Here is a 24428-nt window from a genome sequence, read left to right as displayed (position 1 = left end):
AGATGTCTATACATACAGATATATGTACACATATCCATCTGTCACTGTCTCTCTCTCACATGCATAGTATATCTATCTATCACTATGTAGTGCCAAATAGATATGTACAGATATATATAACTATATATATGTTAAAATGATATATACACCCCTATAGAGCTACATAACACATATACATATCATACACACACACACACAGCTACAGTTATATATACATCCCAGAAATATGTGTGTGGATATCTGTATTGTCTGACATACCCTAATAATGGTAAAAACAGAAAACCACAAACTAATGAAAAAAATAACAAACACAAGTTGGCGATCATGGAGAACTCACTTTATTGTCACTGATTAAGCGCTTCTGTCCACCAATGTTAAAGACTTCTTCAGAATGACAAATACACATAGGAACACTCATTTTATACACAAAACACACACACACTTTTGTATCCATGTGACCAATTGATTAGTTAATTAGTTAATAAAATGCCACCTACTCTTAAAACTACACTGTATTATAAAACCAAGAAAACAGTTTACCCCAATGATACCATCCACTGTCTCATTAACTTCCACAAGAATTGCCAAAATAAAATAAGATGCTATATTATAGCAATTGTTAAATGGGTTTAATAAGCAGGAGGAGATCTCCTATTTATTTTAAGTCTCTGTCTCTGTTAAACCCATTTAACATAGCGAGACAGGTTTAAAACAAGAGCAATGGAATTAAGATCTCCGTTTGCTTTGTTGTCTACTATGTAAACATGTTTTAGGTAAGGCAGCGAGAGCTTTAAAAAAACAGCGAGATTTGCGTTGCTTTTTAAACGGTTGGCCAATCAGCTGGCGTGTTTTTAGAGGAAGAATTGTATAATTAAAATTAAAACTGACCTTCTTTAAATCATAAACATGGCCTTTAGTCTTAAAGTACTACTAATACAGATTACATCATTAAGACCAGGGAACACTGTGGCTTGGCGCTTTAATTGCCACTTAATTTCTTTAAATTCCAGGAAAATATTAAAAAGTCCACCCCTAGGTCCCAAATCAACATGGTCTATTATACTAAATTTGAAAGAATGAGGTGGGTTACATTTGATATGCTTATACAAAGCATTTTTTTTCATCATTTTTTCTAATACTATATTGGTGCTGGTAAATCCTCTCCCTTAGACTTCTAATAGTCTTTCCAATATAAAATCTTTTACATAGCTGACACTTCGCAGTGTGTACTACACTCTTGGTACCACAATAATACTTACATGGAAGCTTTATATTCACTTCCTGATCCAGCTTTATACTGGTCCCCTCCATTTAATAACTACCTACAGAGTCCACACTTCACCATCCCACCTTCACCTTTTTTAACTATAGGTCTTTCTATAAATGTTTTTTAACATGTGTCCTTCCTATAAACTATTGTGGGTTTATCCCCTACTTTTTTAAAATGTTCCTGGTCAACCACAAAGATGTTCCAATTTTTGTTAATAATTGTTCTAATCTGCTCAAAATGTAGGTTGTAAGGCAACACCATCATCTTGTTGTAAATAATAGGCTTGTCCCTGGTCAGACTGCTCCCAATATTCTCGGATCCCTTGTTGATGGTTCCCAACAATGGAGTAAAAAATCCTTGTTTTCTTTTGTTTATTACCTCAGTCTCTATGTTATTGACAAACCCCATAGGACAGCCCCTAACCCACAACATTTCCTTCAGCCTCTCACATTCCATCTCAAATAGCTTGTCATTACTGACCATACATGAAAGTCTAACATACTACCCCTTCACCAAAGATTTCTTTTGGTGCAGGGGATGCCAGCTATCAAAATTCAGAAGGCTGTTGGAATAGGTAGGCTTCCTAAACAATGCTGACATCTAAATAGTTGATAGTTTCAGTGTCAGAATTCATAGTGAACTCAAGAAACCCAGTAGAATTACTAATACATTCGAAAAATTCCTCCAGTCTTTCGTTTGTATTGTTCCAAAAAATAATAATATTGTCGAGGAATCTCCTATACAGACTCCAATGGACCAAAATTCTGCGAGAAACACCACTGTCTTCTCCCAGTACGCGAGGGCAATCTTGGCAAATATGGGGGCACATGCTGCCCCCATAGCCACCCCTCTCTTTTGTCTAAATAACTGTTGTTCAAAAAAATGAAGTTGTTCTCAAGGATATATTCCATTAAAGATCTAAGAGTTATAGAACGGGATTAGCTTAGGTCAGAATATTGACTCAAAAAACTAAAAAAAATTCCAGTTCTGTCTCATGTGGGATCACAGAAAACAAGTCTTTGATATCAATAGTGACAAATGAGTTTTTTTTAAGTGAAAGATTACTTCTTAACTGTCTCCTTAACATGAGAATCAACATATTTCGCTAGTGGGAATGTTTCAGATGCCTTGGCTTCTACTGTCGGGCATAGTGGGGGGTCATTCAAGCTTTTGTGAATCTTTGGAATACCAAATATGGTGAGAGTCCTTGGGTGTGAAACAAATAAGAAATTGTGTTTCCTTTCATCTATTTGCCTGTTCATTAACAGGTCTTCTAGCAACATGTCAACCCCCATGTAGGCTATGTTCATCTCATTGATTTAAACTTCTTCATATGTGTGGGAATATAATAAATACAGCATTTTATTAACATAATCATTGACATTCATCACCACACGGCCCCCACCTTTATCTGGTCTCATGACCCTGATACAGGCATTACTGCTTACTGCTGTGAGTAGTGTTTCCTCTTCTTTACTCAAATTACAATGTTTACTACAAGACCTAGAGAAAAGCTTTCTGATGTCATGTTCACATAGACTTTCAAAAAACTGAACCACTGGTTGTAATGGTGGATTAAAAGTACTGGGCTTTCTACATTGGTCACTTAAATTAACTGCCCCTTGGTCATTCACTTGAAACAAAAAGTTGAAATTTAACTTCCTAGTAAATAGCTTTAACTGGAGGAGTACATCCTCAAGTTTACCACTTTTTTCTGGTATAAAATTGAGTCTTTTGCAAAACAAACTGGCCCATGTTTCATTCACATCTAACTCACTAAAATTGTACATTTTGAAAATACCCCTGTCATAGGTAACGATGTTTCATCCTACATTCATACCGCTGTCTGTTACAGAAACCAAACCAACATTTTCTACAAACTGGTCACATGCATTGTCATAAAAACAGTTAGATAAATCACAAAAATTTAAACAAGATACTTTTGTTATCAATTCTCTCTCCTTCCCCTCCCCCTCTCCCTGTGTGGAACACCAGTCCAGTTGGAGTTGTTGACCCCCTCCCCCGCTCTCGTTCTCTAACCGTTCTGATCTCCTTAAGACTGGTGTATTGTTGTAGTTGGCACTACAGTAGCTGCCTTCAACAAAGTTGTCATTCTGGCCATCCTCCTGCTCATTCAAGGCACTAACGTGCCCACTTTCACCTTTGTTAGTCTTGTTGAACTGTCCAGGTGGTACTGGATAGGCTGTCCCCTTTCATACTCTTTTTTTATCTCTAGCCAGTTTTTTAACTTGTTTATTTTGAAGTTCATTTGAAGTTCATTTAACTGCTTTTCAGTTCCTACAAAAATAGCCCTGTAATGATTTTCTTTCATCACAAACAAATCACTCTTGATCTTTTTATCAAGCTTGTTAATATTCTTATTAAGTCCAAACATTTTCCTGTCATTGTCCCTGATCAACACTTCCAATAGTTCACAACCTTGTTTATTAAATAAAGATACTAACTCACAATGTAATACTGAGTCCTGCACCAGTTCTGTAGGATATTTCCAGCTCTAAGCCCCTTTGGTATGATTCCATTACACAAACACTCCTTTAGATATCTATTTTCTAGTTGCAGCTTATGAAACTTTAAAACCTGGTCATGAAAAAATCTTCAGTTGTTGGTTTAAGGAAATGCCGTGTGTAACTCCATTGCCATCTTCTAACTGCCATTCATTCCCATGTGATAGCCAAGCATTCAAAGAGAAGGGAACCTTCCCTTCCTTCTCTTCATTGGCCTCATTGCCGTTGTTAGTTGTTTGTCCTGCACCATCTCCATTACTAGAAACACAAGAACCTGATTGGTTCACTACTATTTGCTGTCCTAGAGCCATCTCATTGGAATATATTTGTCCTGCAACACCTCCATTGTTAGGAGAAATTGAACCCAATTGGTTCACTGCTGTTCTCTGCCCAGGGGTAATCATAGAACTCCTACTAGCCTGCAAAAATCCCAGTTCTTGATTGAAATCAGAGCTGTTCTGCTCCAAAAAACAATCCTTTACAAGTGCAGCAAGTTGTTTGTTCGGTCCTTGGACTAGGACCATCAAATTCGTTAGTGAAGCCATTAGTACAGTTTGAAACTCATTCAGAGAGTCCCTGACTCCGGCGCTCATGTCCATACTTAAAACAAACTGGTAAAAACAGAAAACCACAAACTAATGAAAAAATAACAAACACAAGTTGCCGATCACAGAGAACTCACTTTATTGTCACTGATTAAGCGCTTTCATTCACCAATGTTAGAGACTTCTTCAGAATGACAAATACACAAAGGAACACTCATATATAACTATATATATTAAAATGATATATACAACCCCCATATATCTGCATAACACATATACATATCATATGCAGCTACAGTTATATATACATCCCTGTTATATACTGAAATATCTGTGTGGATGTCTGTACTGTCCAACATACCCTAATAATGGTGAGTAAATCTCCACTATCGCACAGCTATACTGTTATTCAAAGGATCCAAACTAAGGGTGCAACAGTGCAAATTCCACTTACCCACAGACCCCTGTGCCTGCTGGATGTCACCACAAAGACAGACACAGGTGAACAGATGCTGTAATGTGTAATGTTGTCAATGCATGTATGGACAGGGCAACTTGTCCCTGTCCAAAGGTATGCCTATGTAACTGCAAGCAGCCACATATGGCCATACTGGTAACTTTACACACATAGCTAGGATAATTATAGTTATCCCACTGCTAGAATACTAAATGCAGATAACAGTATGAAGCAATATCACACTGCAGGCCACAGATGCTGGTCAACACAGGCCTAGTCTGTGTAACACACAGGTGTACTATGCCTGCAATCACTCATTCAACAGACTAAACTTGTGCCAAGTGTGATAAGTACTGTCATCTATAGTATAGATAGGTAGGGTTTCTAATCTCACTCTGTGTTAGTGTGTGTGTGTGTGTGTGTGTGTGTGTGTGTGTGTGTGTGTGTGTGTGTGTGTGTGTGTGTGTGTGTGTGTGTGTGTGTGTATATATATCATCCTGCAAATTAATGGACATGCCCTCATGGCCTATCCACCTGCAATGATTATGTAGGTTTTGGCCATGTAACTTGCTACTGGCTTCTACAATACCCCCTTCTAGAAGACCTGATGATGTTAGCCACCTTAAGACTATCAGCTGACAGTGTAATGCCAAATTTATTTGAATATTAATATTCATATTTATTTTAATATTTATGGAAGGGGTGGCTGCGGTGGTGTAGCAGTTAGTGTCGCCGGCTCACAGTAAAAGGTTCTCCAGTTCGATTCTTGGTTGGGGTGCTTTCTGTGTGGAGTCTGCATGTCTTCCCTGTGGTCGTGTGGGTTTCCTCTGTGTGCTCTGGTTTCCTTCCACATCCCAAAGACATGCTGTAGGTGGATTGGACACTCTCAACTGGCCCTAGGTGTGAGTGTTTGCATGTGTGTGCTTTATGTGGAAGGTTAGGTGCCGGGCTGACAACTCAACACTGTAAAACTCCACTGCCAATCGTTCTGCGGACTGTTGTTCCGCTGTGGCAACCCCTAGCTGAGATAAACTGAAAGGAGATGATGACGATGATTTTAATATTTATGGAAACATGTAAAATTGAGTTGTTTTGAATAAGCTTTTAGAGTAAATACTTGCTTTTGTATTTATATTTAACATATATGCTATATATTTAATTTTTGAGATGTGCTGGAATGTAATTTTATGTTTTTTAAAGGTTTTATAAATATTCATGGTATTTATTAATATCTATACATGTTCATAAATATGCATGCAGAGATGTGGTCTCATTGGCTGAAATCATGAGGGGTGTGTTTTTTGTATGAAGTCATCACTAATTGAAGGTATTTAAACATGGACTGTTTTCTTTTAAACTGTCTTTTAAAATGTCTGAAGAAGTTTATTATGGTAGAAACAAAAGTGATAATTTTATGGGTTTTGATTAAATAAAGTGTGTTTTTCAGAGGTAAACAGACTCAGAATACACCACATGAGTATTCACATTTCTTGCCTTTTGGCCTGTTTTTTTTATTTCATTTCAGCCCAGTTGGTGCATATGTATATATATCCATATGGCATTACCTTGGTAGCCTAGACATTTGTAGGGTTTTGCAGTGTTTTATTTGTAGCAGGTGATGTGGCCCCCCCAAAGAACTGACCACAACAAAGCCTGCGTATATCATCAAGCATAATATGTCCTAAAATGATAGTACTAGCAGACATGAGGTGTGTTGCATGCACCACGTACTGTGATCTGTAGTATGTATCATTACATAGGTAAGCATGCACACCTACATACAAGCAACCTGCACTATGTTTTTGCCTTGGCGTGTCCTGTATACACTAATTGGAAGTGGTGCTAGCCTCAACATAGCCATGTGTTTGTGTGAACCAGTTAGAGCATTTTACAACATGTTATGGAAGAATGAGATGTATGAATTGAACACAGAGAGTACTGTAGTCTTCGACTGCCACTGGCCGGAAAGATGTGGATGCATTCACTGTTGTACAACCAATACCGACAGGTTTGGGACATGCATCCCAGACTGGCACTGGTATACAAAATGTGGCAGTCATCACAGCTGTCATTGTGTGCAATGGCACCCTTGCCATGTCACAACACAGGCATATCATACAACTGTAGCAGTTAGACAGGTTCCAAGGCGCACCAATACACATTGTAGAGAACATGTCTTATGGAGTCCATGTCAGGACCATACATGTGTAGTCTGTCTCCAAAATACTTTGGAGGGGATGTGTATGGCTCCATACAGGGAGGTGTCATTTCCCACTGTGTACCACCTGTGTATCCATGATAAGACTAACACATGTGTCACCTGTGCCACACACCATCAGTGTGGTATGCATAATACATACTGGTGAGACAGGTATGTAACACAGGCAGTACACCCTACATGAAACAGGCCCCCCGTGCATGTCACACACACATCTGCTGTGACACACATGTGCAGGATACACATTGTGAGCAGAACACAACAATCATAACTGTTGCCAGGCGACTACTGGTACTGGACACAGGATATATGTAGGTGCGTCATCTCCATCAAAACCTTGGTGGAACTTATGAAGGGTAGCAGACTTTCTCACAGATTAGGGATGCATGAATATGCTGAATGCCAACATTGTCCTTGTTAGCCTGTTATACACATATGAACCTATGGAGCCATGCAGTTATAGTGCTGTACCTTGCTGATGACTTATGTCCACTGTGCTGACATGCCATCCTGTGCTGCTTTATTTCCACTGTGTATCCATAGGTTATCCCAACAGACTCCTGTAACAGAAACATAAACAGGCTTGTGACACACCTGTCATTGTGTAACTATACAGTCAATTCAACAACATACAACATAAGGACCACATAAGGTACACATATGTATGTGGCATACATGTGACAAATGCCAGCATGCAGTATCACTCATTAACCACTATAAGTGGCATGGTGAACACTGCATTACACAAGTACATGTTAAGTAATATAGTCACCCTGTGCATCAGACCAATAGCTTAATTTCCCTGCATCAATGTCAAGGGTGACAGGGATGTGGCACATGTATCATCACTTGCACAGGGTGTTTTGTGAGGATGCAGGAGGCTTAGGCTGGCCCAAATGGTAGACAACATATCCATGAGTCAGTGGGAAGCATGTAAGATGGACCATGGTGAGGTGCTGTGTATGTCTGTAGGTAACCTGCATTTGACAGTGGTGTGTGAGTCTGTGCATGTACACAGTCAAGCTCAGTGCTAGCCCTACACATGCATATTTTGGACAGCTCTGGACTGTACATGGTAGGGTTGATAGTTCAGTGTCTCTAGCCCTGAACATGGGAACTGGCTCTGGCAGGAGTTGCACTGACACCTCCATGTCCAAGGTCAGAAGCAGTGCTAGTACCTGATGGTGACTGCTGTCTGGTGGGACCATGTCCCCCACAGGACTGACCAGGACCATGAGCCCATGGTCTGCCACATCGTGGTGTGGACAGAACACTCCCCTCTGTAGAGGTGGATATACTGCCACTATGGGAGCGTGAGTGTGCACGGGCACATGGACTCTCAGTAGATGGTGTTGCTGACCTACATCCATGGGTCCGACACTCAACTCCAACCATACATTCCAGCACAGACCATGTGCAGTCCAAGACAGACACTGTCTCAGACCACCGTCTGTCCACTTCATCAAGGAACTGATGCAGGGTGTCCACAATGCAGTGGAGGCTGTTAGAGATGTCAGACTGTGTGGGATCTATAACCCTAAGCATACACCTGGTGTTCCATTCAGAACATGCCTGCACCTCCATGATGGTGCTAAACATACGCCGGGTGACACAGGATGTGACACCTGCAACAGGTGGTGGACAAACAGCAGGCCTCCTACAAGCACCCCAGTCAACCTGTCTGTGTGGGAACTTGCCAGCACTCTGGCTATGGCCAGTGTCTACACTCACTCGAGCCACAGTTGCCACATTTTCCTGTTTAATGTTTTCACCTTCTGACTGTCCAATATCTGTGGCATCCAGGTATGGGGTATGTGAGGGCATACAGACTGTGTGAGGTGACAATAGGGACAGAAGAGTGATGTCTACCTCTGGGACAGATTCAGTCCCAACACCCCCACCTGTGCCTCACTGTGGCCACCATCATCATCAGTGTCCAAGGAGGCAATGACATCAGATTGTGTAGGGGACAGACTCCAACCCCCATGGTCACCTGCAATAAGAATGAAAAAAGCATTACATTAACACCTGCACTACTGTGTACGAAAATCATCCAAGAAACATAACAACAAAGACCCACAACTGGATTAGTGGTCAAACAACTTCCTTCTCCACCTTCGTCCACAAAGCACTAGTACCCCAGAACACAATTCAAATTCAACTCAGGACCTTTATGACCATCACTTGAAGTAAATCAAGTCAAACATGACCTGTAATAGTTACCTTTTACTCACTCAGTATGACACTATAATTGAAAAAACAAAACATAAAACCCAGTACAGGTCTCCTCACAATTATATGAAAATACACAGTTCACTGTCAAATGTATTTGCCTTCAACCTGTTGTATTTTAAAAGGCATTTTAGATTCCTCTCCTCACGTAAACCAGGAGCTTTATCTGCTCTTATCTGTAACTGCCAAAGTGTATCCGTTTGTTGAACTACACTCCTGTGACTACGCCTTCTCGAAACCTTAGGTACCTCTTTCAGACTAGCATTTAAAAACATCTTACACTGTTTACAGACATAATTACATGTACATAGGGCATTATTCTGACCCTTAACTGTACTAGACTATAATCATTCTTTAACAAAACAAGTGCCATACTTACCAGGGACAGGACCGTGACCTTGGGCAATACCTAATGGACCTGTGAAAAGTTGGGAGTGGGGTAATGTCAGTACCACTGCACGTTGCAACACAAAAAGGTAATTTGTCCCTGTATCTCACATTTACAGTGGCTGTGTTACTTGTTATATTCATCCCAATCTGTGTATGAGTGTATACCTGAAATTACACCCCCTAAAGAGCAAAGACCTGAACCCAACATAAAAGTATCTACATCCTGACACACTGACTGCTACAGTAGTACAATGCTGATCACAGTAAGCTTACCTGCATGCTCCTCAGCTGTGAAAACTGTGGCACCCACCTCCATGATGTATTATGTGATGAATGCCTGTGAGCTGTTGCATGTGCCTAGGTATGCCAGGAATTCCTCAGTGACCAAGAGTTGTTGTTCGACTGCAAGCCCTCCACCAGTGACAGTATGATCCCTGGCTATATCCGCTGCCTGTCTACATGTAGCATTAATCATATTGGTTGACTGGTGTCAGACCTGCTCATATGTCATGCCCTGCTGGCCCATGACATTACCATCATGGACAAGATCTGATCACAATGTGACACGTTGTTTCCTATTATGTCTCCCCTGGATAGCAGGATGTCATGATGCTGCCTTACTCCTTGCAATATTATCTCATTATTCGCAGCCAAGAAAGGTGGATGTTATCTGTGGTACATAATTTCTGAAAGACAACACAAAGGGAACACATTACATGATCAGATACATGGAAATCCACTATGTACAGATACAGCAAAGGCAATATGGTCAGCACTATCCACTGCTTACCCACACTTGTCATACCCCACAGTGTGACAATATAGAATGTGTGTCGATTCAACCAAGATAGTATCAATAGAGAGATATTTCCCTGTGTACCATGAGAAATTCTGCCATATGATCATACAGCGAACACTCCAGTCTATGGTGGTGTGTCTGTTAAGGCCAACCACCCAATAATATGCCATAAGACCAGTGCCAGACAAATATCAGTGTGTTATTATAACCACTGTGATGGGAGAGTGCAACAACAGCAGTGTGCTACAATGTCAAAAGACCATGCAACCTTTTGGAATATTGTACGTCCCCTGTAGGTGTAACACAGCAGGATATCAATGATATGTCATTACCACAGGTGTAAGACAGGCTTACTGCTGTAATCCCTGTTCTCCATACCTGTATCCTCCTATCTGCATCCTGTTATCCCCAAAAAAACAGTTACATACCTGGTGGAGTGCAGTACTCCTCTGTTCAGATGTGCTACTTGTGATGTTTGGCAAAGGCATGCTCTGTGTGAGTAAAGTCTCATACAAAGCCAAGGTTCCCATCTTTTGCCTTTTTAGGTCATCATGGTGGTGATGACATTACTCACCTGTGAAGGGGATACTAGTAATACTGGTGAGTTCTCCTGTCGGCCAGTTCCAGGCCTCTGCCTTACACTCTGAGCCCTAGAAACTGCCTTGCAGCCATCTATCTTCATGGTTTCTGACAAGGAGCCCAGCCATGACCCTGGACTCCTGAATGCCCCGCCACTGTGCTCGAAAGCGCACACCCTCTCCAACACCACCAGCCTTATCGGCAGATGATTGAACTCCAATGGATTCTGCAGAATTCCACTTAGTATGCTTAATATGGGCTGTTTTCCTGCCCTTACACATCAATGAGCAACATTCAAACAAGCACTGCATTGCTTAGCAGGTCGCAAATCAGCCAAGCAGAGCTGAGTGGCATGCAAACATGCACAATCATGGTTTTAGCAAAGCTGAGCACTGCGCAAACTTTGGCAGCCATTTGCTTAGCAGGTTGGAGCACAGTTGTGCAGAGAGCAGCGAAGCCATATTTTAAAATTGTGTCCATAACATGTGCAACAAAAACACCGAAAAGTTCTGATTTCCATGTATTCAAACCATGGACCTACTACACATACAGCCATAACTCTACCCATTTAGCTACATGGATATTAACAAATCCAGTATACCTTCACATATACCACTGAGCTACCTGTTAGCACTGCTGAGCACTGTGCCGCACCACGCAAGCATGCTTAAACACACCAATAAATAAATAAATAATTGCATCCAGTCTCTATTTTTAGATGTCTGGCAGTTGTTGGCTATGTATTGCATACCTCTCAACCTCTTAGAGCAAAAAATCTGAACAAAGCCTAAAATGATGGGGGGACAAATAGGGACATATTTTAAATATTTCCCTTACAAACTTAGAAAGTTGATATAATAATAGGTTTTGCAGTAGCATGAATTTTCTGAAGGATATGGAGTCTTAAACTCAAATGTTTGTCATTATTTAATAACTTCAATCCTCAGCTATTTGCCAGAAAGGGACAGATTTTAGGAAGAATACACCAAAATTATGAAGCAAAAATCTGGGCATTATGTGAAAACCTGTACAGTTGAGAGGTATGTGTATGAGTGGTGCTCAGCTTAGCTGTGCTCCTCGCCACACTACACAAACGCCAAATAAAATGTAAATCATCATTATGCTTATTAATTACATGCATTTTCTATTTTATGTGAACACAGCTTGGCATTGCTTTGCTCCATGTTGTGCCGAGTAAACATGCATTAAAAAAAAACAGACAACACTGATTCAATATCCATGTTCCTCGGCTCTCCCTCTGCAGTGCACCATCATTAATATGCATGGTGCACTGCTGAAGGGGGACTGTGACTGCGTTCATGGATACATTCCATGTAGGCTCTACATGGTGCCTACACTGAGTTTATTAAATCCTGGGGACTGATTTTTATCTGTGCACATACCCAATAAAGTCAGGATGCATACATTACTCTTCTGGGTATCAGTAAAAATGTAATTAACAAGTAATTGTATTTCAAAAAGTAGGTCATAAAATATATCACAGAACATTCAGACACTTAGATTGTCTAGGAGTCCAGTGGGTCCCACTCCCCAGACTGTATAAATGGATTTTGAATTGAACTTAGTGGTGGCTTCTGCTCTCAACCCCACCCATTCTAAAACCAGTCCTGCTCAGATGTGTGTGTGTACAGAAAGTTTCTGTCGGGTTTTGTGGAGGGATTGTGTGGTCATTATTTCTTTAATTTTCATTATAGCCAAACTTAAGAGTTGTGCACAGAAGGCCATTATAGCTTTTGTTTGAGCTGAGGGCAGTGTGGTCATTGCTTCTTTTACTTTTTCCACAGACCTCAGATGTGTACAAAATAGGTTGCTATTGCTTATATAGACTGTTTACCGTGTAGGAGCAAGAAAGTGAAATACATTACTGCAATTCTTATTTTTTTCACTTTCCTCCCAATCACACATCTGACACTTATACAGGTTACTGTCTTTGGGGATTAGGGGTGAGGAGGCATGTGATGTATATTCATGACAACAGTCACTTGAAATACATGACTGTGGCCATTTGAACCTCTGCTTTTATCCCAATCTACACCAGAGGGATGCACAGGCAGTGACTGTCTTTGGGGGGGGGGATTAGGGAGTCAGACAGTGTTCCCAGATAGGATCTTTGTTTCCTTACAATTGGTTTGTTTTTGTGAGATATTTTGTCAGCTCTGAACATTAAGCTTTGGGCATGACTTATGAATTCCTTGAAAGAAAAACATTAGACTGAAACTCTTTTCTTATTCATGATTGCTGTTCAGGCCATCATTGGAGCATCCCGGAACATCCCTGATTATCTTTAACCCTATGTCTTCTGAAATCCTAACTTAACAGAATAATTTTCTAAATGGTCATTACTGTGCTGTCTTGGTCAGGAAAGGTGTATTGAATGGATGAAGAAAACTAAAATTGGACAGCAACACAAAGATTTCTTTATTTAATTATAATTTCTGTTCGAGCCATCATTGGATAAAAAAGTTGTGCACAAAAAGACTTTAAAATGTACTTCAGAGCATATAGAAAGTTATGGCATCTTAAAAACACTGAAAGAGTTAAGGTAAAATCTGAGAAAAGGCAGAAAAAATTAATATGCATGGTTTGGGGAACTCAAGATGGGAGGAAACAGAAGGCTGCACTGGAAGAAATGCATGTGTATGTGTGTGTGTGTGTGTGTGTGTGTGTGTGTGTGTGTGTGTGTGTGTGTGTGTGTGTGTGTGTGTGTGTGCGTGTGTGTGTGTGCGTGTGCGTGTGCGTGTGTGTGTGTGTGTGTGTGTGTGTGTGTGTGTGTGTGTGTGTCAGAGGGGAAGAAACAGTAAGCAGTGCCTAGGGCACCATTTCACCTAAGTCCAGCCCTGAACATGGAGTTGTTGTAAAGTATCATTGTTGCAATTAAATGCCAATAGCTGTGAATGTCCCTTTGTGAGATGGAGCAACAGAGTGTGGCACACAGGCTTGTCATAATCTAAGAGTATTGTAGCTACAGGCCAGTCTGTGTGTACTACTCCTAAAAACTTTGCAGCATGAACTAAAAGGTTGATTAGGAAGAGGAGTGGCAGTGGCAGGGTGATACTTAGACTACAAGTGCCCAGAGATCCCACAACTTGACATTTGCTGGGGTCCCCCAAAATGCTAACACCAGCCCTGGCTGGTCTATAGGCATGAAAGAGGGGACACGCCAGTCCTGGTGAACAAAAAACAGGATGGTAAGATTAAGACCTGTGCAAATAATAAAGCAACTTTTTTGTATCAATTCATAATGTATACCTACGGCTAGGAAAGTTGGTAAGCTGGTGAGATGTCTTGGTTTATTGTTCTACAACTTCGCTGATTTCTTCATTTTGTAAATTTTCTTATATGTTCAGTCTTCTCTTTGCCATAATGTCTATAAGTGCAGTAGTGCTTTCTTTCAGTGGAAAGTGACTTGTTCCATAGAGCTAAAAGAAAAACATTAATGTAATATGTCTGAATATAATTTATGCCTTAGTCAGTTAAGCCAATTAGTCCTCCCTACAACATAGGTATGGTTTTAATTCTTATTTAACCAGCTGTGAATGGAGATCTCATATATTGTGCCTGTTTTATAGAATGTTCTATTCCTGGGCACTATGGTCATGCACACAATAAAGTCTTTAAGAGGCAAACACATTGAGGTACTAGAAGAAAGACAAACATACGAATGCCAGAGTACTATGTGACAAAGTAAGTATAGCTCAAATATTATTCCTGGAATCAAGTATGAGGACAAGGTCTCAGAATTTCATGTACTATTTACTAAGGTCCCCAAAGGAAAGAACAGAAAGTAAATGCAGAGAGCATGTGTCTTACCACTTAAAAAAATCAGTCTCCCTGTAAGTTATCTGTATATCATACTGTTTAATAAACAAAACTGTCTACATGAACTGATAATTTCCTACTATACGCGCAGTGCAATAATGTAGATATTTAACAAAAACATGAATAAAATAATGAAACAGCTTTCACCTACCAGTAAGGGCTTAAAGTAGCTAGAATCCAGCGACAGTGAGTATTGTAAGAGCTACTAACAAATCATGAAAATTCCATCCTCAGACAATTAGGCCTTCAAGGAACACATACTCCTTTACACTGTCAGTGAACAAGTTTTAATCTATTCATAAGTAATTTTTGTCCTTAAATATTTTAAAATTCTGTGATTGCTTGATGCATAGTGGTAAACAATATCAAACCCAGCCAACTGACTAATAAATTTATTTCTTTTTCAAAGATAAATTTCAACTTATAACAAAATTGAAAGCTGTTTATCTTTAGTTCACTGGATTTAGATGAATATCTAACTATTGTAGTACCTGCATGGATTGTTCTATAAAAGCTCTAAATCCCAAATAGAGTTTGCCCCACATAAGACTGTAGAACACTCTAAACAAGTTCAGTCCAGTTAGTCTTTAATGATAATGAAGATTATTATGATATGGAAACCTTTTTTGCGAACTTCCAAGTATTTCAATCTCAGTGTTGTATACAGAAAATATAGTGTTGTATTCAAGTATGGAGGAAATCAGAGATTTGTATAAACTGTATAATCTACACATGCATCTCTGGTTTTAACAGTTGAAAATAACAGACCAATCATCTGTAACGCCTCTAGTCTTTACTGATAAAACCTGGAAAGTCAGTTTATTACTAATTCTAATAACCAGGTCCCTCATATTAGTAACTTTATATCCTAATCATCAAGAAATGTTGGTCTTTTAATCCTGGTAGATCTAAAGTACATTACAGTACATTTGAACATCCTGGAATTTAAACTCAAATTCCTCACCCAAGAATTTATTGTAACATGACTGTTAATGTTTACATGATCTTTTTAGAACATTAACACTCTACCCTCTTTGCAGTCATCTGCATATTTTGACATGGCATCTGTTGAAAAGTTTACCCTCAATGATGCATTATCAAGAACAGTTAAATGCTGTCTTCTGTCATATAGCCAGTTTGCGATCCATCTGGTTAAATAAGAATTAAAACAATACCTATGTGAACTTTCAATGATCCCTTTATGAGACAGGCAGTTAGATGAGTTGGATAAATCTAAATAAATCCCCACATGATAGACCACAGTCTAATGTTAAGCTGTTTCCAAAAAGTCAATAAGACTAGCAGGTGTGGGTTTAATTTGCATAAATCCATTCTGAGTAATGTCCATAGCCATGTTGTAAGATTTTTGTTGTTTTAAGATATCAATAACCAATGCCAATATACTCAAAACATTTTCCTTTAATGTATGTGAAACTGATGAAACTGTAGAAAGCAAATCCACAAATGTGTACCTGAAATGTATTGATTTTAGTTATTTTTTTCTTTTTTGCCATATATATATATATATATATATATATATATATATATATATATATATTAAATTAAATTTTGTTCTTCTTTTATACAGAAAGTATTAGATTTTACACTGATTGGTGAATATTTCTACTTGCAGTTACATGGCTTTCAGATCCTTCCCAAATGTTTGTGCACATTGAGTAAATGTTGCTAATCTTGACTTTGTGTAATGCTTTTACTGAACAACTATATTTTAGTATGTTCCTTAGGTATTTTGTTTTTTTTTCATGTTACTAAATATATATTCTTTTTGTACTTAATTTTTTTTTCTGTAAATTGTCTCTTTGTAATTTAGTATGTGTGGAGCTTTTCTCCCCGGGCCTCTACTGAAAATGGACATATATCCAGCTAGACTAGCCCGGTTAACAAATGTAAAATAAAATAAATAAATAAAATAAAATAAATAACCTCTGTCTTAATCAGCATGATTTAAATAAAACTAAATGATTTAAACCCATTCATTATTTTTTTCTTGATAAAATTAAAAATATAAATATTCATTCAGTTTCATAAAAAAAAAAAAAATATATATATATATATATATATATATATATATATATATATATATATATATATATATATATAAAACCTATTTATTTACCTATAGGAGGACTGGGCCACTGGGGTCCCTTTACATGCTCTCATTTATTTTTATAAATTGTAGAAAAAGCATCATATAAGCAGCAGTTACAATTTAGTTACTTAACCTCAGAGTAATTTGGGATACATAGTTTGTCCTTCTGTTTTTATTTTAATTATTTTCCTTTTTTTTTTTTTTTATACAAACATGCTAACAAATTAGAGTAACCCTTGGGTAGGCAAAGATTGAGTTCTGGAACATCATTAGTCTGAAATTCAATACGACAAGGATCAGAGATCCTCCATAGGAAATCGCCATCAGTGAGTTGTGCTGGTAATGATGCCTTTTTCACAGGACTTTTCTTCTTTTTCAAGTTGGCACAAATGTGGAGTTGGTATATATAAGTTCAAGATGTGTGCGGGGCACCTTATCAGGTGCAGGGGGTTTGTGGGTTTAACTTTGTGCACTCATAGTGGAAGCAACAAATGATGCATTTTGTCAAATAGACAGCAAAAACACTGTGGTAGGGCTATCTATGAATTAGAAAAGGTTACTTGAGGTTGGAAACTTTTAGGAAACCTCCATGCTTTCATCCCATAGTCCTGGATTAGTTCCCTTAAGTATCACCTGCAAATTATGACATTGGCTCTGAGCAATTACTTAAAGAGATGTTACTGACCCTCCCCTGCCTAATGGATTTACTGATTAATAAATCAATAAGTAGTACTAAAAGCCTGTCCGCTCTTAAGAAATATAAACTCTCAAATAGTGTTATTTCAATAAACATACATTGTCAGGAATAGATTTCTAAATCTGGAATTTGCAGGTTGCATAATTATGTCTTACCCTCATGGCCCTTCTGAACAATAAAACTTCACCCTCAAATATTATAAGTAGGTCATTTCCACAACATAAACTAATGGTTCTTGATGCACATCTCTGTGGCATAAACTTGGCCCTTTACACTATCTATCAAATCCACCTTTGTTATTTTAGTCTTCTTTCTTCATCTCCAGCCTGACCACAAAATGGGATTACTTCTTCATTCCCGCAGACAGAAGTCACAGGGATCATCTGTGCCCCAGGATTACTGCTGCTGTTTTAAAAATATGATAGAACAGGGAGGTAATGTAGGGAATGCCTGGATGCAAATGCACATAATGACCAAGTACACCACCAAAGTTATCTTACGTAACAGAAAGCTAACTAGGAAAATTGCCAAAAGCACACAGTCCTCACACTTGAGGAAAAACAAGTTACCTTGCTAGCAAACCTAAACATTTTTGGAAAGAAATAATGAAAGAAAGAAAGAAAACTGCTAGAAGAATGTATTGGAAATTCCTCCCTAACAACCAGTGAAACTCCTTGTGGTTAAAAGCAAAAGTTCAACATATTCTGCAGAATAAAAAAAAACAGTTTCATACTCCCTCGGACACCACATGTGGCTTGGCCACTGATACTCCCTCACATTTATACACAATGTCTGAAGATTCTGCATCCTCCATGTTTTCCAAATTGATGTCAAACACAACAAAATATGATCAAAAGGCATAAACTCCTCATCTGCCAAATTCTGTAAGCTTCACTCCACTTCCTTAGACATGCACCAAAAAAAAAAAAAAAACTGCTAAACCCCCGATGCACATTTTAATTTATTCCCAGAAGGGTGCCACCTGCCTTCAGACATTCCATCATTACTCCATTCCAAAAAGTAGAGGCAGAGGTATAGCTGGTTCAACCAGCACTCTGAGCCACTACTACAAACCAGCATCCTACCTCCTCAATTCTTCAAATGAAGAGCAAAAAAAAGGGTAATTGGCTTATTACGGTTAGACCTGCACCCACCCCCCCATAGCTCTTTCATTGGAGAGCTAACAAAAAAGGCATTCTTTCTGCCAGGTGATTACACACACCCCCTGCCACAGCCGTGCCCTGCTTCTGTGTCCCTACCCCAGCCCTCCTTCAACTTATTTGCATATTTAAACTATAGCAAACTATTTGTTACAGATGTTGCAAGCAGTTGCTACAGTTTACCCTGCCTGCACAGAGCACTACAATGCTCATGCTTTAGTTTAAAACCAAAAAAATTCTCCTTTTTTAAATTGTAGCAGACAGTTTATACCCTGCCTGGATGGAGCACTATAGCACGCAGGTTTTAGTTTAAAGAAAGAAATGAGATTTTTTTCTTTTAAGCTATAACTGATTACTACAATGTAGCAAGCAGTTGCTACAGTTTTGACCAGATAAAGGTTTGATTGCAAATGCAATACTGGCTTTTAACAAAACTGTATTTCATTAAATAAATGCAATAGTAGCTTTTAAAAGCCACTATTGCATTAAAGAAAGATCAGGATCAGCTGATTGCACTTCCTCAACACTTGCACCCAAGGCAGTTGCCCCTCTCATCCCATCCTAGCTACTGTACTGCCAAAACATACCTGATCCACTGAATTTGAGGAGTTCAGTCCTCTTTCCAATTTGTGGACTACCAAAAAATATTTGAAAAACTGTTATTCAGGTAGTTATTTGAGAACATAACTAAATATTTCTTACTTTATTTATTTACTATTTGGTAACCAGGTAGGTAGACTGATTCATAGGCCCTTTTCAGAGATAACCTGGGCCCAGATGCAATAATTAGTGTAAGTAAACTTAAGTTATACGCTTCAAATATGATAGAGTGATTAGGTTTACATAGCTAAAAAAACTTTAGCAAGTTCATGCACAGTCATTATACAGTTTTAAGAAGGAGAATGTTATACAGTTATTTTATATTTCTAATAAAGTAGAAGGTTTACATTAGGTTTTATCAGTTTACATGGGTCTGACTATGAACATGACTTTTGTAATGCCAAAATCCTTACTGACAGCAGTTTACAGTAATTATCGCTGAATTCTCTGTGAACATGACCAGAACATTTGAGACTATTAACAATATTACACTACTCAACAAATTACTGAAGTTTAATTTTGAAGACAGCACAATCAAATGGTTTTAAGAGTACCTCTAAGACAGAACCATTCAAGTTAATGCCAGTAACTCTTTCTTATAAAATGAGCTTCTTATTTCTGGATGCCACAAGGTTCTGTCTAAGGCCCCTTCTATTTTCATTCTTTATTTATGACCTTACTTCTAACCCACTCTCTCTTGATTTTATAAATTAGTATGCAGACAATATATTGATGATCAAATCTAGTAAATCTCATTCAGTTCTGTAAGCAAACATACAAAATAAAACTTCTCCAGTTTCTGCCTGTTGACTTCCACCAACAGCTTGCTTAATCAATCTCTTTTTAACAACACAATAATTAGTAAATCTACTATCTTTACTCATTGAAGACACCTACGATAATATCAGCCCTAATGTCACTAAATACAAGTGTCTAGGCCTCATATACAACCTAATTAGTATCCCAACTAAACTTATGCTACAGGAGATTTTATATCTTTCTCCTATTGTTTGTAGAGCTGTAGGAAAAATGTCATTCTCCCAAAAGTAGAAGGCGTGCTTTCATTTTTAGCTCTTCACTGTTCAAAGAATACTCAAAATATAAAGATAGTTGCAAACAAAATATGCAGATTCATGCTATTGGCCAATGCATACACAGAACAATGTGATCTCCTAAAGGGCCTCAAATAGATTCCAAGCAGGGCTACCTTTTTCTCAGTAGTTTTAATATCCAAAATAATAAAGTTATGTTATTGCCCATTTATGAGATGTAAAGTTTCTCTTAAAACACAAGGTCTATGATATCATAAACAGTCAGCTCTGCTTGCTTAACCACATTTCAAAATGGTGATAGGGAAAAAGCCTTTTCCAGGATAAGGACTGCCATATGGGACTATCAGCCAAATGAAGTAACAAAGCAGCGGACCTTCGAAACTTTTTAAAAATACTGAGAGAACACCTACTAAAGGAAATCATGTGCCAGTGCTTTCATGATAACAGTTGAGTAAGCAAACCTCCTAAGCCAGTATAGAATTGCACATTTCATTTTGATATCTGCACATGAAATGAAATATGCACATTTGCTGTATAAACTGTGAGTCACATAATTATTTCATTTTGTACGGTTACAGTCTTCAGCTTGGTGGGAGTGCCTTCTGTGTGGAGTCTGCATGTCCTCTCCGTGGTTGGGTAGCGTTCGAAAGACATGCGTGCGTAAATGGGCGTGCCTTCGTTGAAGGTTGGGCATCGAGCTGGCACCTCGGCATTTCGTAAAAACATCTACTGCCAATCATTAGCGGACTGGAGTTCCACTGTGGTGACCCCTTACCGGGAAAAAGCCGAAAGACAAACAACAACAGTCTTCAGCATATTCTACATGTGCATAGTGTACCCCCTGTTACAACAGAGGAGTGTTACTACTAAGTGGAGGTAAAAGGGCAGCTGTCCAGGACACAGGCTGTTGAATGCATGATCAGGAGATGACAATCTGTCAGTAATGTATTACTAGCATTATGAAATGAATGCCAACAGTGCATCTACAGTCAGGGCTGAAGCATCAGAAGATACTGAAATATGTGTCATAATGCGTGTGATATGTTTTCAAGTTTGCTAACATAAAAATTGCCTGAAAGTTTCTGTCCTCTTACAATTTATAGTGCAAGGAAAATATACTTTATGGCTCTCTAAGATGACCAATCAGTCCTGCATGTCACATCAGGTTTTAGGCTGTGAGGTGCTAACGACTGTTATCATGTTGTTTTGAATTTAAATACAGGCTGCACTGCAATACTGTTTCGGAATGAGCAAATCATTTAGCCAGTCTAGCTCCCATTTGTTTCACAAAGCGAAATAGCTATGCATGTCTACTCAGTCTTTCCTTGTTAAAATGAATAAAATAAATAAAAGGGGGACAAGATCTTGCTAGAGACTTTAATAACAAAAATAGAGGAAAAAGACATAAATGTCACATTTTGACCAAGCATGCCATCAAGAGTCATTCAAAATTGCTTCTTATCTCAAAAAAAAAAAATAAATATATAAATATATATATATATATATATATATATATATATATATATATATATATATATATATATATATATATATATATATATATATATATATATATATATATATATACTCATTTTCAAGGAGACAAAAACACAGCTGGTTTATTTCTTCCTGTCCAGAGATTTCAAGTATGCAGTTCATAACATTAGATTCATATCTTCAGTTCTACCAAACACAAAACAGTAGACTTAAAATAGACTTTTAAGTATTTTCAGAATAAAACTCAATGGATCTTTACCTGAATGGCTTCTGGAACAAATATGTAAAGGAAAGCCTATTCAGTGTCGCGCCTCAGTATCAAACAATACAATGAATGGGGTTCTGCTGAGCTTTAAGTGGGAGAGACCATGTAAAGGCCAAAATCATGAGATCTATACAGAGCAAGAATTGCACAGGATATGGACAAAGCATTATATTAACAGATAACTTCACAATGGACTATACAATTTCCAGTCACGAATTCATGTAAAAAATAACTCAGTGAAAAAGGCACTTGGGGAAGTAAAGCAATAAATGTGAAAACTAATGGACTACAGGAAATAATACTGTTTAACTTACTTATCATTTATCAAAGTGAGCAAAACATCAAAAGATTATTTTAGTTTTGGCCCATGCCATCTTTGACCATCTAGTATCTCAAGTGTCCTGCTTATCACACTAAATGATCACACTTCATTGGACAGAATCTCTTCTTTCCTCAGTAAATTAGCCTTTCCAAAGCACAATTTATTGCTGAAATGGAGGGAAACAAGATGCAGATGACAGCTGGCTATAAGCTCTGGCTGTTAAATGTTTTCTAGTCATATATCTGGTTTTCATTTAGTATATGCAACACAGAACTTCTTTGGTACTGCAGTGTTTCATGAACATTTTACATATGCTCTCTGCATGAAGTCTGCATGTGATAAGTCATATCTCCATGGCTAGACTCTGTTCTCCATCAGGAGATGCCCCTGCCATATAAAGTCTAAAATCCTCCTCCTGGACAGGAAAGCAACCTTCAATCGCATGAGCCACTACTTTCAGTAGATTCCTTAGAAGTGGGAGCTTACTTCTGATCCCAGGACACTTGCATCACAATCAGGGCTGCAGCCTAATTTTAACAAAGCCAGGTACCAAAACACTTCTTAAACAGGTAAGTATTGCAAAATTAGTGTCCCAGATTCCTAAATTCATTTATGGCACATAGCACCATGGGGAATTCATGCTGCTTTGAAACTCCTTCAATCATCCAGCATTAAACTTGCTAAAAAGGTCAGTCAGCCCTGCAAGAAATATAAGTCTTTCCCAGATTTTATGAATTATATTTATTTACTTACTTATTTAAATTTGTTAAACATGTGAGTGAGATGGATTCTTTTTCAGTTATGACCAGAACCAAGTAATTTTCATAAATATGCAGGGATATACATCAAGAATATCTACCTATATACATATGAATATTTCTGTTAGCATGCAGTCTATGAGATCAGATGCTCAGAAATACAAGCACTCTTTTTTTCCTTGTTTTTCGGCTTGCCTGCTGCTTTCCATGCAAGATTGCATTATAGTGGGGTTTGGAAATTTGCTTTTACCCTGCTGTTCTGCGATATCAGACTTGATCTATACACATATATATATATATATATATATATATATATATATATATATATATATATATATATATATATAATTTAATTAATTTAATTTAAATAATGTATTTATTTATTTATTGCATTTGTTTACCGGGATAAGTCCACTAGGCCTAAAAGAGCCCATTTTCAGTGGAGGCCCGGGGAGAAAAGCTCTGAGATGCAGAAAAAATATAAACATTAATTAGTACAGAAGCAGAAACAGTGTTGCAGATAGTAAATATAGTAACATATACAGAATATATACATAAAAGCAGGAATCTAGTTTGTTTGATTACAGCAATATATACAGAAAATATACATTAAAGCAGAATTCAATGAATTCAATCAGATTTGTATAAACAGAGATCAGTATTATTGTACCAGAATCAACAAGTGAAGATAAAAATAAATATGGAGAAAATATCATCAGTCACTAGCAGCAAAAGACATAGGAGTTTAGTAATCATATAAGGAGAGTGAAGAGGTTGGGTTATAGAGCAGGAACATAGCCAGGAAGAGTTGAGATGATTTTTCAGTATTTGTTTGAAGGTGGTGGTGCTGCCTGTGTTTCTTATAGAAGGCGGAAGTGAGTTCCATAGTTTGGCAATGGTGAAGGCATAGAGGAGTATATATATATATATATATATATATATATATATATATATATATATATATGGATTCGTATCACTTCATTGAAAGACCATTTCACTGACACCCATATCACTGACACCAAACCACCTAAAGTTCATTTCACTGAAAGTTCATTTCACCTAAAACTCATTTCACTGACAAGTAGTACTCTAAGGCAAGTCAAAGGTATATG

The sequence above is a fragment of the Protopterus annectens genome, chromosome 11.part0 (assembly GCF_019279795.1).
Source record: "Protopterus annectens isolate FY-2018-M chromosome 11.part0, PAN1.0, whole genome shotgun sequence".
Taxonomy (NCBI): domain Eukaryota; kingdom Metazoa; phylum Chordata; order Ceratodontiformes; family Protopteridae; genus Protopterus; species Protopterus annectens.
Note: the sequence above shows the minus strand (reverse complement) of the source record.